A 13,565-nucleotide genomic window follows, 5' to 3' on the forward strand; every position below is an offset into this window, starting at 1 on the left:
AAGTTTCTGAGAGGAGATTTTGTTTGATATCTTGGACAATAACTAAGGAACTAGTGTACCTATTGTAAACTGAAAAAGAAGCTGAGGCTAGTCTGTGAGGTCCTATGATGGTGTTAAGCTTGTTTGGACTTCAGGAGACTGTGGCTGTAACATTGTATCAGAATGTTTCCCTGCAAGCATTCTCAACAAAGAAGGATTAAACTCTGGCTCTCATTTAAACAAGAAAAGCAACAGGAAGGCATATGCAGGCAAAGCAAGAAAGAATCTGAGGAACTCAATCAGGTGCTAGTGGTTCGGTGATAGATACAGCATTTAGATCTATGATGGTCGCGGCAATGGTCCTGTGCATATTTTGAAAGTAAAATGAAAGGGTTATGCTATCAGTTGAGTCAAGATGAGAAGGTAAAGGGAGGATTTGGTGAGGCTGAGGGAGTTGGTGTTTCATCCTGGGCAGGTGAAGTCAAGTTTTCATTGTTTGAGGAGGAAAAAGCAGCACATTTGGATAGAAACAGCAGAGGTAATGGTTTGCATACTTACTAGAATTTATGAACATATATGGACAAAACAGCTGGATAAACTAGGCTGAGTTTCTCAAGAGATGTCTGAATTGTACAAAAACTGTGGGAGGCAACAGCATACAGAAGTTCCTTTTTTCTAAACCAAGAAGTTGAGTTAAGTCACCTAGGAAGCAGAAAAAGAAAACGTAGTTATGCAAGCTGCATTCCACAGGATTCCAAGGGTGCAAATACCTAGAGATGATGATGATAAACTGGAAAAGAGACAGTATTTGGCTCAGAAACTTTCAGTCCTACAATTTGAGTGGTGTGAAGATTATACATATACATACATATATATATTCATATTCATAATGTATTGAACAGAGATAAAAGCCATATATGATTTAGTTTTCATTAAATGGCATAAATGGGTGTGAGCTCACATACAGAGTTTTATAATCTGAAAGTCTCAGTTTATTGGTGTGATTTGAATATTTTTGGGGGTTGAGGATTATAAATTATTTCTACAGTTCTCTTGGAGTCTCTCTGGTGACCTTACCTCCCTGCCATTAACTTCTGGCCACCTGCTGGCACACCCCTTGGAAGTCTGCTACTCATCTTACTTTACTCCAACAGCTTTATTCCTAGTGGCAGTGCCCTTTGATATGGTTTGTTACAGTGACCTTTATCTCAGAGGTGAGATAATAGGCTTAAAATCCAGTAGAGGCTAGTGTGGATCCTAGAACTATTCTTTGTTGACTGTGTATCCTTGATCAGTTGGGGTTGCTGGGACTTATACTTCTACTAACAATGGCATAAACTGTTACCTATATTCAAATGTTATGACCTAATAAAATATTTTAAAATAGTGCCATTCCAAAAATCCTAGATATCATGCTCTGGTATGCTTCCTATGGCCTCTGAGCACAGGTGGGGAACTTTATTCATACTTTATTTTCTCTACCCTGCCATCTCTTGTACTTATGCTATTTATTTCTAAACTAAAATGATAGCTGTTTACACAATTTCCAAGTTACAACAGATTTAAAACTCATTAAGGGCTAAATATGAGCATAATTTGGTTTAATTCTTGCACAGAATTAAATATTTGATAAATCCTAAATATAAAAAATTTTGAAACGAATTGCCTCTATATCATCTTCTTTTTGGCTACCTGGCCAAGATTCCATCTTCTGCATTTCCTAGAAAGCTAAGTGCATAACAGTCAACCTCACTCTGTGCGCTTGGACATAACAGGACCTTAAAAATGGGAATTGGACTGGAGAAATGAACCCTGAACATTCCCCACATGATTTCAACATATAAAGTAAAAACAGTACCACAAAACTAGAGAGTGTCCTACATATGATGTTATGTCAGTGAGACCCATAGAGATTATATGATGTATACCAGGCTGGGATATGGGAGTAATATGCCAGTAAAGACATATGTGGAAGCCAGTGTTTTTTAACCAGATGTCTTCTTTAATCACTTTTTTTCGTGCACTCTTTGGGGGAAAGAAAACTTTCCCATTGAACCTGGGAACAAATAGCTATTTCTATTAGACTGAGTGGATTGTGAGTCCCTGATATCTGCTGGTCTCTGATAATCAGGGCAGGAGTGATGGAATGACTGAATGACATATAGAAATCACTAGGCCAGGCTTTTGATGTTGGTTCTGGAGATCCAACCTCAGCTCCTAATTGATTTGATATATGCTTAAAATCCTCAAAGAATATCAACAAACTATAAAACAATAACAAATTATCATTATTTCATATAAACTAAATCATACCATTTCAAAAACAAATTTGTTTGTTTGTGTGTGTGTGTGTGTGTGTGTGTGTGTGTGTGTGTGTGTGCGTATGTGTGTGTTGTAACTCCTGATCTGTAGGGCTAGGAAGTTGGTGAGAAAAAATTAAGTTCTTGATATGGTTAAGGGGGGATATAAAACTCTATATAATGATCAAAAACTGATTTTTAAAAAAGCATAGGCCTAATTCTAAAAACATGAAGATCTTTAATTCATTCAAATTTGTTATGAATAGTTCAACTTATATGCCATTAGTTCAACATGCTAATATCAAAAGCAATCAAGTGCTTTAATCACATTTACATTTCTGGATTCATTGTGCATTATAGAAAGCAGTAGACACATATTTAATGTACACATATGCTTTTTGCCTTAAGTAACTATGCAGCCTCATTTCCTATATAGATTAAAAAGAAACTGGTGGGTAGCATTGCTGTAAATAACAAATGACAATGTGATCAGACTTGTAGCTCACATTATCTTTTGTTTTCAACAATCTTCTCACTGCCCAACCATCTTTCTGGCACAGATGTCTCTTATATAACTTAATCCTCACACAAGCAAATCACATAGCTCAGGACGTCAACCCTAACAAGATTTCTTTTGCATAAGCTATAGCCTCATCACAAACAGGGTGTCAATATTGCATGTGCTGTGTTTTCCTTTGGTAAATTTTATTTATAGGAACAACTGCATATAGAGATAAGAAACACTCAGAAGGATAATGGTATTGAGATCCATGCAATGTGGAAAAGCTCCTCTGTCATCGGTATCTGACGCTTACATCTGTGACCTTGTAAACAACAGAGAGCAGCATCCTCTTTGTTTAGCTGAAGACAAAGAATAAGCCATATTTTAATCCTCCAAAAGCCATAAATGGCACCACACAAAAATGAAATCTGCAATTGTATGCATTAGGTAAAATAGTGCTAGCTGAAGACTGGAGCTCACTAAATCATTGTAAATCATTAAAACAAGTGGTTTAGTAGTCCATGAAGACCTGAAGCTGCCTTTTCCAACAAAGCATAAAAAAAAACCCTCACAGTCCACCGTTTCTAACGTGTCTCAATTTAATTATCAAACAGAGATTTTAAACTTTAACCATTTTATTGCCCCTAGATGCTTTCTTCAAATTTATGGCATACCTCTAGAAACTGTAAAGAATTATTATTCCTGTTAGAATATCAATCATAAGATACTTGAAAACGTATTTCACATTTTTATAACTTGATCTACATTTCCTTAATAATTGATGAATTTATAGTATGTATGAAAACATATAAATGCTATTTCACATAAGCCTTGCAAAAACCCTAGAAAATATGGTTACTGACTAGTTAGTACCTCTCATTATGGAAACTTACAAGCAATATTCTTTAGAATATTTCACACCTATCAAAAATAACAGAACACAAACCAACTGTCTATGATGTCCACACTTCTTATAAACAAGTGGCAGTGTCTGGTGAAGAACCTCATGGTTTGGTTATTTAGAGTTCAAATAATGAAAACACATTATTCCAGAGACTCGGCTTTCCATTAATTGTTTGTCTTAAGTCTATCCATTAGAAACAACATTAAATAAATCAAATTAGTTAATTTTGCTTACTTGCACCATTTAGAACATGCATTCTTTTTCTTAACCACAGTGAAACTATGGTTGTCATTTAGGACTAGGTAATGTTGTTGTCACAGAATTTTCTTGTCTATTGGAGGATATTAACAGTGTCCCTGTTCTCTGTCTACTGAGCAAAGGGACTGGTAACATAATTTTTTATTTATAAAGCCAAATATACCCCTAAACAACACTGAATGCCCTTGGCAGGAGAGAAGCACTTCCAGTTGAAAACCACTGATTTACATGAAAGTCCTCGAAGTACTGTTGACATCACTAGTAACAGAAAGTGCAGTTAAGGGCAAGACAATTCTACACAGCTTTCCTCTGTAACTCCCAAATGATGTGAAGGAGGTTAAGTTAGCATGTGTATGCCTTTCTCACTTTGTTACACATTTCTATGTAATCTTGTTGCTGAGGATGTTAATTCCATTTTGGAAACACAATTTTAACTGAGATAATGATTAGTTTTCTTTTACATTCACTAAGCATGGTTCTGAATATCCACAAATTACAATAAAGGAATGTGAGAGTAGCCTAGGATATACTTGCAATATCAAAGGCTGATTCATTCTAGTTACAGAATTCATTTTGACTCGAATAGAATAGTAAATACTATTTAATATATTATTTTCATATATTACTTTCAATATGTCATTTAATTTATTTTTAAAGTCAGCAATAATGTACTAATTACTTACTCCTGAAACATAATGTTACATTAAGTCAGATTGGACTTAAAGTTACTTTTATGAATGCAAATAACATGATATGTATTGTATAGACATGGCGCACATTAGTGCTATGGTGATTATGTTTTTTTCCATTAAAAAATTACTTAAGCTGAAAAGTTTAACATACCTTACCTGCATTCCAAACTATTGTGACAAGTAACCATTAAGGAATTCTTTCATAGCTGACATTTTTTAGTGACTGCACAATCAGATCTATATAAAATATACTTTTTGCTTCTGATTTTTCCCTTTAACTTTCTTGAACAGATTGGTTTAAAAAAGAAGATATTTGAAACTGTAATTATGTACCGTTTTGATTTCTGATTATCTCACAAATTTGCCCATCTAATTTTAAGTACTCTTGAATGTTTTAAAAAATATTTGGACACTCCCTTGTGGAATAAGGTGGTGCTAACTCAAAATTAGTAGAATTCAAAGTACCTCAATCTCTATGTGCTAGTGACAAGATAATACTTATGTCAAAAGTTAGAATTTGAGAGTCAAATGTTTCTTGGTTTACACTCCGGCTTTGTGATGATATGAACAGTGAGACTTCAGACAAGTTAAGCAGTCCCCTTCACAATCTGTGACTGTGAGAGAGAGAGAGAGAGAGAGAGAGAGAGAGAGAGAGAGAGAGAGAGAGAGAGAGAGAGATTTCATGTGGCTGTTGAAAAATTAAAAACTCAGACAGCATTTTATATCCAGGATCCTGAAGACAACACAGTGTCATAAATTACTTTTATATACTCATCAGCAACAGGTGAAGCAAGTTACTCAGATTGGAGCAACTAATTTCTCATACTCTCTTGGTTGTATTTATATCATTCTAACTTGCCCCATCCATTACAAACAAAGAAAGTTGGGTATTTGTTTATATAATAATATATGATATAATATACATATATATGATTTAATTCTGTTTCAAATTCACAGACTCAACAAAAGATGAGATAGATTTACATTCATTTAATCTAGTGCCAAAACCACAACACACTGAGAACAATCATGCAACAACCTCCAGAAATAGCTACACTCTAGATTGATGCTATAGAAACAGGGTATGTTCTATGCATGCTGACAATTTTATAACGTCACACACACACACACACACACACACACACACACACACGATGTATGTATGCATTTTGAGGGTTTGTTTCTTAGTATCCATTTCCATGTTCTGACAATGAAAGAAAAACTTCAATTTCCCAACAACAAAAATTAAAACCAGTATTTTGTGTGACTCATTTGATGATTAACAATATAACACATCTAGCACTTGATACAATGCCTAATGTGCTCAATAAATAATATTTACCATGGCATGCAGTGACCTACAACAAAACTTTTATTGGAATCCCTATAGCCAAACATATGTATGTATTTGTGTTTCTCTCTCTCTCTCTTTCTCTCTATATGTATGTATTTGTGTTTCTCTCTCTCTTTCTCTCTCTCTTCTCTCTCTCTCTCTCTCTCTCTCTCTGTGTGTGTACATATGTGTGTGTGTCTGTGTATGTGTGTGTGTATGTTTCAAACAATATTATTAGCACTAAAATATATTTATCTCTCCTCTGCATTAATACTGGATCAATAAAAACAATCCTTTGGTATGTCATTTTATTTAAACCCTTACATTCAAATGAAATGAAGGAATATCACAAGGGCACTTTCTGATTTATAAACAGTTGAAAATACAAAATCAAAATGTCTAATTCTTGGGTTATATGAATATGAAATAAAACCACTTCTTTGGATCTTTTTATCTTGTGTGTCTTCTAAGACAAACAAGAATGGACATAAAAAGATGCTTTAGAATTAGGATTAATGTTTCCAAACAAATAATTCCAAGTTAACAAACTTCTATATAATACAGTGTCAAGATCTCAAAATCCCAAGCAAATCAAGTTAACATTAGCATACCACATACACTAACATATACCAAAAGAAGCCTCATTTTTTTCACAAAGTTAGTTTTAGCTGAATGTATTTAAATAGTATGAAGAGAAAGTCTACATACATAAATGTCTAATTCCGTATATATCCAATAGCAAAAATGTATAGTGAAATATGTCTCTTCATTCCATGAATGTAGCAAAGCTTGAATAAAACATGTATACATATTTTACTCAAATAATACTATTAAATATTCATTTACAATTTATTCAATCTTATCTTTTCTGCTTAGTGTATCATCTTCTCATAATTAACATTTGATTTTTCTTTTTCTTTTTGTTATAAGGCCTCATGTAACTTCCTACATAACTAAGTATTACTTTGACACTTGTGTCTCCTGCCTCCACCTCTCAAGTGCTGGGATTTAAGTTATACATTACCATCCCCAGCTTTAATTAACCATTTTTAAATGCAGAAATATTCCAAAAACTCTTCAAAAAGACAATATAGCAACATTCTTCAAAAATGCATTTTGAATAAAGTAATCATGAAAGCTATTTACACACAAATGTAAACATGTTTAGTGAAGTCAATTAGTTTAGTAGGAAACATGACAAAATAACAACTCAGAGAAAAAAGAGAGAAATGGTGTGTCATTACCCACGTGTTTTCAAATCATAGATAGTCTTTATGTGGTTAACAATCTGTAACTGAATTTTTCAGTGTCTCCCGTACATCTGTCTGTACGACCATGATGTGTACTAGGAATTGATGGTAAAGGTCGCTGTCTACATTTGATAACAAGTGAAGATTTAATCAAGACCATGGATTATTCAAATATCATTCTTCTCCAAATAACCTCAGAGTGCCCTATAATAAATAAGTACTAACATTTCCTTTTCTTAATTTTTTTCTTTTTTATTCTTTGGTTTTTTTTCTCTCTGTTTTTTGGGGGGCATAAAACCCACAGGAAAATTACTGCTATGTAATATCATGAAACTCTAGACGATGCAGTTAAAATACATGAATTTTACATTTAGTCATAAAGTGTAAAGGATGAGGAAGTTTTTTTTCTAAGTAGTGCTTGGTTGCTCAGCAAGTGTCCAGTGAAGTCTAGGGAAGGGTGTGAAGACCTGTCCAAGGTGCTGAAGAGGTTTCCAGGAGAAGGCTGCAGACTTGGTGGCCTGCATGTCATTAACCTAGTGAGTTTGGCAAGCAATGTTTTCTATTTCTAAACCAATGATTATTCAAACTGGAAAGTTCCACAAATGACGAAAAAGATTCATAACATGCAATTCGATATGTGGTAACATATAATTAACAGAGAAATTAAAGAAGAAAATTCTCTGTACTCCAGAAGGGAAGGGCACAAAGCACACATAACATGAAAGAAATAGCGCACCTATATCCTCTGAAACTCATAATAAGGTGTCAAGTAACTCAGAGTATATCCTTGCTGGACGAAGGGATACACTTTAATACTCTCTAAGCTGTTCTAGGCACCCAATTTGCTACCACCACTAGGAACACAGGTGATCACTAGCCCACTCCTTAAACAATTTAAAATAAAATGAAATAAAAAGTTTGATATTGAAAGGAAGAGAGAAAGGTGAGTCTACCTTTCCACGTGTAAATACCAGTTTCTTATAAAGAAATAAATGGATGCATAACACTCTCTATTTGCTTAGATACTCAAGGCTATTCAGATGAAACGGTTCCAGAATTCTGACTAAATAAAAGTAAGAATCTGTTATCACCTCCTCAAAGTCACTTTCCTCACACCATGCGATCTAAAGAGAAATATGAACAGCCATACATCGCAGAACTAGGTGGGGAACGCTCCAAGTTAACCATTACTTCCTGCTAAAATGTTCCAAAGTGTAGATTAGGCTACTGTAAACATCAACTAGAGTTTGCTTTGGTAGGACTTTCCCAGTTTCTTGTCTCCAAGTCCCTGTAGCTTGGAATTCCTCTTCTGCACACTGTTCTGCTGCCCCGGGATAGCTTTGTGTCTGAAGGGAAAGGAAAGCTATATCCAAGGAAAAGGAACGCGCACCTGGGTTGTGCGGGGGCTTGGGGTCGTTTTCAGCAGTAACCTCTGTTTCCCCTCTCTAGGCAGCCAGCGCTGTTGCCAGAGGAGCACCCAATCTATTACCCAAAAGTGATTGTCCTTCCTTCCCGTCTCTGCCTTTGCTTTCTCAGTTTTGAGTTCTCCAATGGATTGGGTAAGACAGTTTGTATTCTAAATCATGCTCTCCTTTCCTCAGAGCTCAGGCACAGGGACCAAAGGCATGCATAATCCATATCTTAGACCTTGCAACCCTCCCCCACTTTACCCTCTTCCTCGCGCCCTTTCCACCAACAGGTTTAATTAACGACGGTCTTCTGTAAATGAAGCAGATGTGAACCTTTTCAGCGCTGGTCACCCTGAATTCATCTATGTCCCCTCCTCCAAACCACACTGTGAGCAGATCAGCATGCTTAAAGCTCCTAAATCCTTGTCGGGTCTGAGGATAGATACCTGGGCACACAGACATAGCAAGCTTACCCCCTGTCGGCCACGCAGCAGGCAGTGAGATGCTGTCTAGCTAGCCCCCCCCCGGAGTAAAGTTGGGCAGCAGAAATCAATGGGGTTGAGCCAGGTTTTCCCGTCCTGGGCTTTTCCCCACCCCAAGATGATTTCAAGCTCATCCCCTGTGCTCGGAGTGCTCAGAACAGCCGAGCTGAGGGCGGTATGTGCAGCAATCTTCCCCTCTACGGAGAAAGGGGGAAGGGGAGAAGGGGAGAGAGCGGAGGAGGGAGGGGTGGTAGTTAGTATTTATAGAGAAGAGACTTCTCTGCGCAACTTTTTGGTGCCACCAAGTGGCACAGTGAGTTCCTTTAGGAACGCAGACTCCTGGGCAGATCAGGATGGGTAGACTAGTTTCATGGCCAGACACTCACACTGGTGGGGGGAGCTGAAGATATTCCGGGAGATGAGTTTGTGAGTGTCCACCATTTCAGCATCTGCAATGCTAATCTCCTAATTCTAAAAAATGAGTATATATTGATGGAAAAAGGCTAGCAATGACTTCTTCAGTCAACTAGAAGAGGAATCAACATGGTAGGTGCCAGCTGCCTGCTGCCCGCTGGGCTATAGACATGCATGTTCTAAGAAAACTATCCCTTTTCTCTTCCCTCTGTAACCCTTCTCCTCATATTACAGAACATTCCTGTCTCGTTCCAAAGCCCTCTTTTGACACACCAAGTGACCAACTTTGAAAGTGAAATGTCATTTTCTTTATCATAATCCCAGATAACTTCTCAAAGCTTACATTTAAAAAAAAAAAAAACCAACCACAAAAAAAACTTCACAGCCTATCACCAAAATACATTTTTCAAATGCTATTTAGCTAGACAATAAAATAAAGAAAGAAACAAAGAAAGAAAATGTAACTTAAAGTTTCGTGTATCTGAAATTCTCCAAGCATCTCTCAAAACTCCACAGTCTTTGCATGGGGGCTAAATGTTTGGCTGTACTCACCCTTTCCCATAGAGCTTTCATAGAAGCAGTATGCATTAGTCCAATAACAGAGAGACTGTTACAGCTGTTTAAGATATTTGGAGGGAGAACATCTTTACAATCTATTTGCCTACATTTCCGGATATTTCCCTCCCCCTTTTCCCTATGCAATTCTTCAAGCTTATACGAACACACACTATGTTGTGAGACTTCAGTGTCCTATAATGCAGTATGCTTTCTACTTTCCTCATGGAGAGAATAAATATACAATGCTTGGTAGTCTTGTTCAAGGTCACATATTTTCCTAGACAATGGCCTAAGGGTTTCTCAGGGTGTGACTGAATGAATATTAGTACCAAATCATACAGCCAGAACTCTTCTTGCTATACACTACCACACATAGCTTATGGAGTCTGTTCAACTCCCTTCTCTTTCCTCTTGTTCTCCATGATTTCCTTTATCATCCTTTATGAAAGTTCTATTGGAGAATTAAGGGTAAAAAAAAAACCTTCCTTTCATTGCTAGAAATATATAAACTTGGCTTTAAAGGTCCAGATGTGATGATAATCTCATAAATGGGTTCACGATTCCAGAGAACCTCTTGTTTCCTCTGTTCTAGTCATCCAAGTGTCATTTTAGAATTGTAATATGGTATTTAAAACCATCCATAATCTCCTTTCCTGTCTCATTTTTGGGGTGCAGCATCATCAAGTGCTCTTACTACAGCCCAAACATCTAATATCCTCAGAGATCTAAAATTCTCCTCCCTCGCTAAATGCATGCTTTATCATTGCACATGTACCAGCATGAGACAGAAGGGGGGAGGCTTTATTGGTCTTATTTTTTTTCAGCCACTGATTATTTTGGTTATTTTTCTCTGGAAAAACCCCCACTGAAATCCTTCAGTTAAGCAAATGAAAACAAAAAGATATTTAAAAACCTCTCATTTAGCCAAACCACATTAGCCCAGGCTCCTGACTCTAAATTCATGTCTAATTTACAGGGCACATGTCCTTGCAGGGTGACTTTCTTAAACTTGCAGGACCTTCTAGCATCCCTGGTTTCACCTGTCGTCCACCTGCCCACCACCTGCCCTCCTGGGTCCCTTTAGTCCAAGCACCCGCCCCTTGCTCGCTCACTCTCCATCCCTGCACTGGGGGAGGGGCTCCGGCGGCATCCTACATCCCTGGTAACTCTACAGCTGAGAGAAAGAAAAACAGCGCTGTGCTTACCAGGTGCGCTCCCCGAGCCTTGTTCCCCTGGACAGCCGCTCCTTACAAGCTCCCTGCGCTTTCGTAGCGGCCTTGGCTGCTGCAGAAGCGCTAGTGGCTGAGATCGAGGCAGTAGTGGCAGCCAGCAGAACCGCTGCGGGCCCGCGGTGGTGGCGCTCGCTCTCTCGCGCCAGCGCCTGGAGCACGTGCTGCGCCCGGGCAGACGCAGCTGGAAGCGCAGCGCTGGGCTGGCTCCTACTCCTGCAGAGTGCGACTGGGGGCCGCTGACTAGCCTTGGATCAGTGAGTGAACACTGCTCCTAAGCCTCTTGGTCTCAGGGTTCAGGCCAGGGCAGTCTTGGACTTCCTTTCTAGCTCATTCCCACCCAGAGATGGAGAAGAAGCAGGAGCTGTGGTGGGAGGCGTGGGTGGCATGTCACTCAGAGAAAAGCTGGGGAGCAGGTAGATAATCAGCTTCTCTCTGAAGATAGTATGAAAACTCTTGACAGTTATTGGAAGAAGAGGTGTTATTGCTAGAAGACAGAGAGGAGTAGGAAGAAACAGAGAGACACACAGAGAGGAGACAAACACAGAGACTGAGAGACAAAGAGAGAGGAGGGTGACAGACAGCCCTACACACACACACACACACACACACACACACACACACACACACACACACACACACAGAGAGAGAGAGAGAGAGAGAGAGAGAGAGAGAGAGAGGAGAGAGAGAGAGAGAGAGAGAGAGAGATTCAAGGGACTGGGGATGATTCAGAAGCCTGAGGGTAAGAAAGACCACTCTTGGGTCATTAATAATGTCATTTTGCATTTTTCTGCACTTCTTAAAAATGTTTCTTCCTCCATCCATTAAAAGTCTTCCACTGTGGGACTTAAATGTCTTACTTCTTCCAATGGCTTGACATTCCTTTTCCTGCTACCTCTAGTACTACCTCTGACCATCAAAAATGCTGAGGTTACCTTCAAATTATAATTGAAAAAAAAAAAGGAATAAAAGGGATCCCTATAAATTACTTGCATGACTTAATTTAAACAAAAAATATATAATTGAGTAACACTATTATTGCCTGAGCAAATGGAAGAAGCCAGGTTCTTTCAGTAGCTGAATTAATGATTAAACCATGGACAACCCTGAAGTCAAGGACAGCAGTTATTAATGCATGTTATTGGGTCCTTGACAACCAGGCAGTGATTCTTTGATTACTTCAGTGATATAGCATTCGGGAAAGGAGGAAGGGAATTGTCCATTTAAAACACTATGTTGAGCATTACAAAACATTTGTACATACGTGTGTATTATAGCCCATTCACAGAAAATCATTAGAACCAGACTAGATGTTCACTAACAGATGAATGGACAATGTAAATGTGGTACACACGCACACACACACACACACACACACACACACACAGTGAACTTTTATTCAGCTGGAAGGAAAACTAAAATTATGAAATTTATAGGGAAAATGATTGGGCAAATGTATAGCATTAAGTTAAGTGGTCTAAACCCAGTAAGACAAAGCCAATAGATTCTCTCTCATGCGCAGATTCTAACCAGTAATGTGTGCATGTGAAAATGGCTGTAAATGTAGATAAATCTTTTAAAATAAAATCAATAACACCCTCACCCCCCAAAAAAAAACACTAGAAAGGAAACCAAAGGCAAAAAGAGGTGCTAAGGGAAGAAGAGGTCAAAGGACACATTTGCTATGACAATGAAAAGAAGAGAGAATAGGTTATCAGAGGGAGTGGGAAGTAAGCAGAGGAGAAGTGGGTAAGAATCTGCTAAAACACACTCTGTTTGAAGATGGCTTAATGATGTCTAATACCTTGTGTGTTGTTTTAAAAGTTAAAAGGCAGCGCTTTTTAAATGTATCTATTTTCATTTTTCCATGTGTAAAGACAAGTTTAGATACTTGAAGCACAATATGTGAATTTATTCTCCCCTCTTGCTCTAGAGTTTAAAATGACTGCTGGTCCATTATGAGACTTTCTGTACAAGGTTGACTCCAGTGATTTCTGGCCATTCATTTAGGTCCTTTTTTGGAAAATTAGTGAAGAACTTAGAGAATCTAATGTTTCCTCAAAGGAAGTGACTCATAAAGAGCATATATGGTCATATTGTCCATGTTTAGGATAAATTAAAACAGAATTTGTGGATTACATGCAAAGTACATAAATGATATTAATAGACACAGGAGGTTTCCAAATACCTGCACATATTTCATTCTCTATTATCTCCAAGGCTAATGGAGAAGATGCCATCCCAAAGCATCAGAA

At 37.8% G+C, this 13,565-nt stretch overlaps 1 protein-coding gene across 2 annotated transcripts in view; it reads right to left on the reverse strand.

The window, feature by feature from the left end:
* The window catches only part of Grm5 (glutamate metabotropic receptor 5), a 532,992-nt gene extending 521,335 nt beyond the window's left edge, over nt 1-11,657 (reverse strand). The window contains exon 1 of one of the 2 annotated variants that reach the window (XM_032893267.1): nt 11,287-11,657. The gene's annotated coding sequence lies outside the window, so the exon portion shown is untranslated. The remainder of the gene's footprint in view (nt 1-11,286) is intronic. The other variant, XM_032893268.1, reaches the window with a different exon arrangement.
* Nucleotides 11,658-13,565: the final 1,908 nt, after the last annotated feature.

The sequence above is a fragment of the Rattus rattus genome, chromosome 2, assembly GCF_011064425.1.
Source record: "Rattus rattus isolate New Zealand chromosome 2, Rrattus_CSIRO_v1, whole genome shotgun sequence".
In the NCBI taxonomy this organism is placed as follows: Eukaryota; Metazoa; Chordata; class Mammalia; order Rodentia; family Muridae; genus Rattus; species Rattus rattus.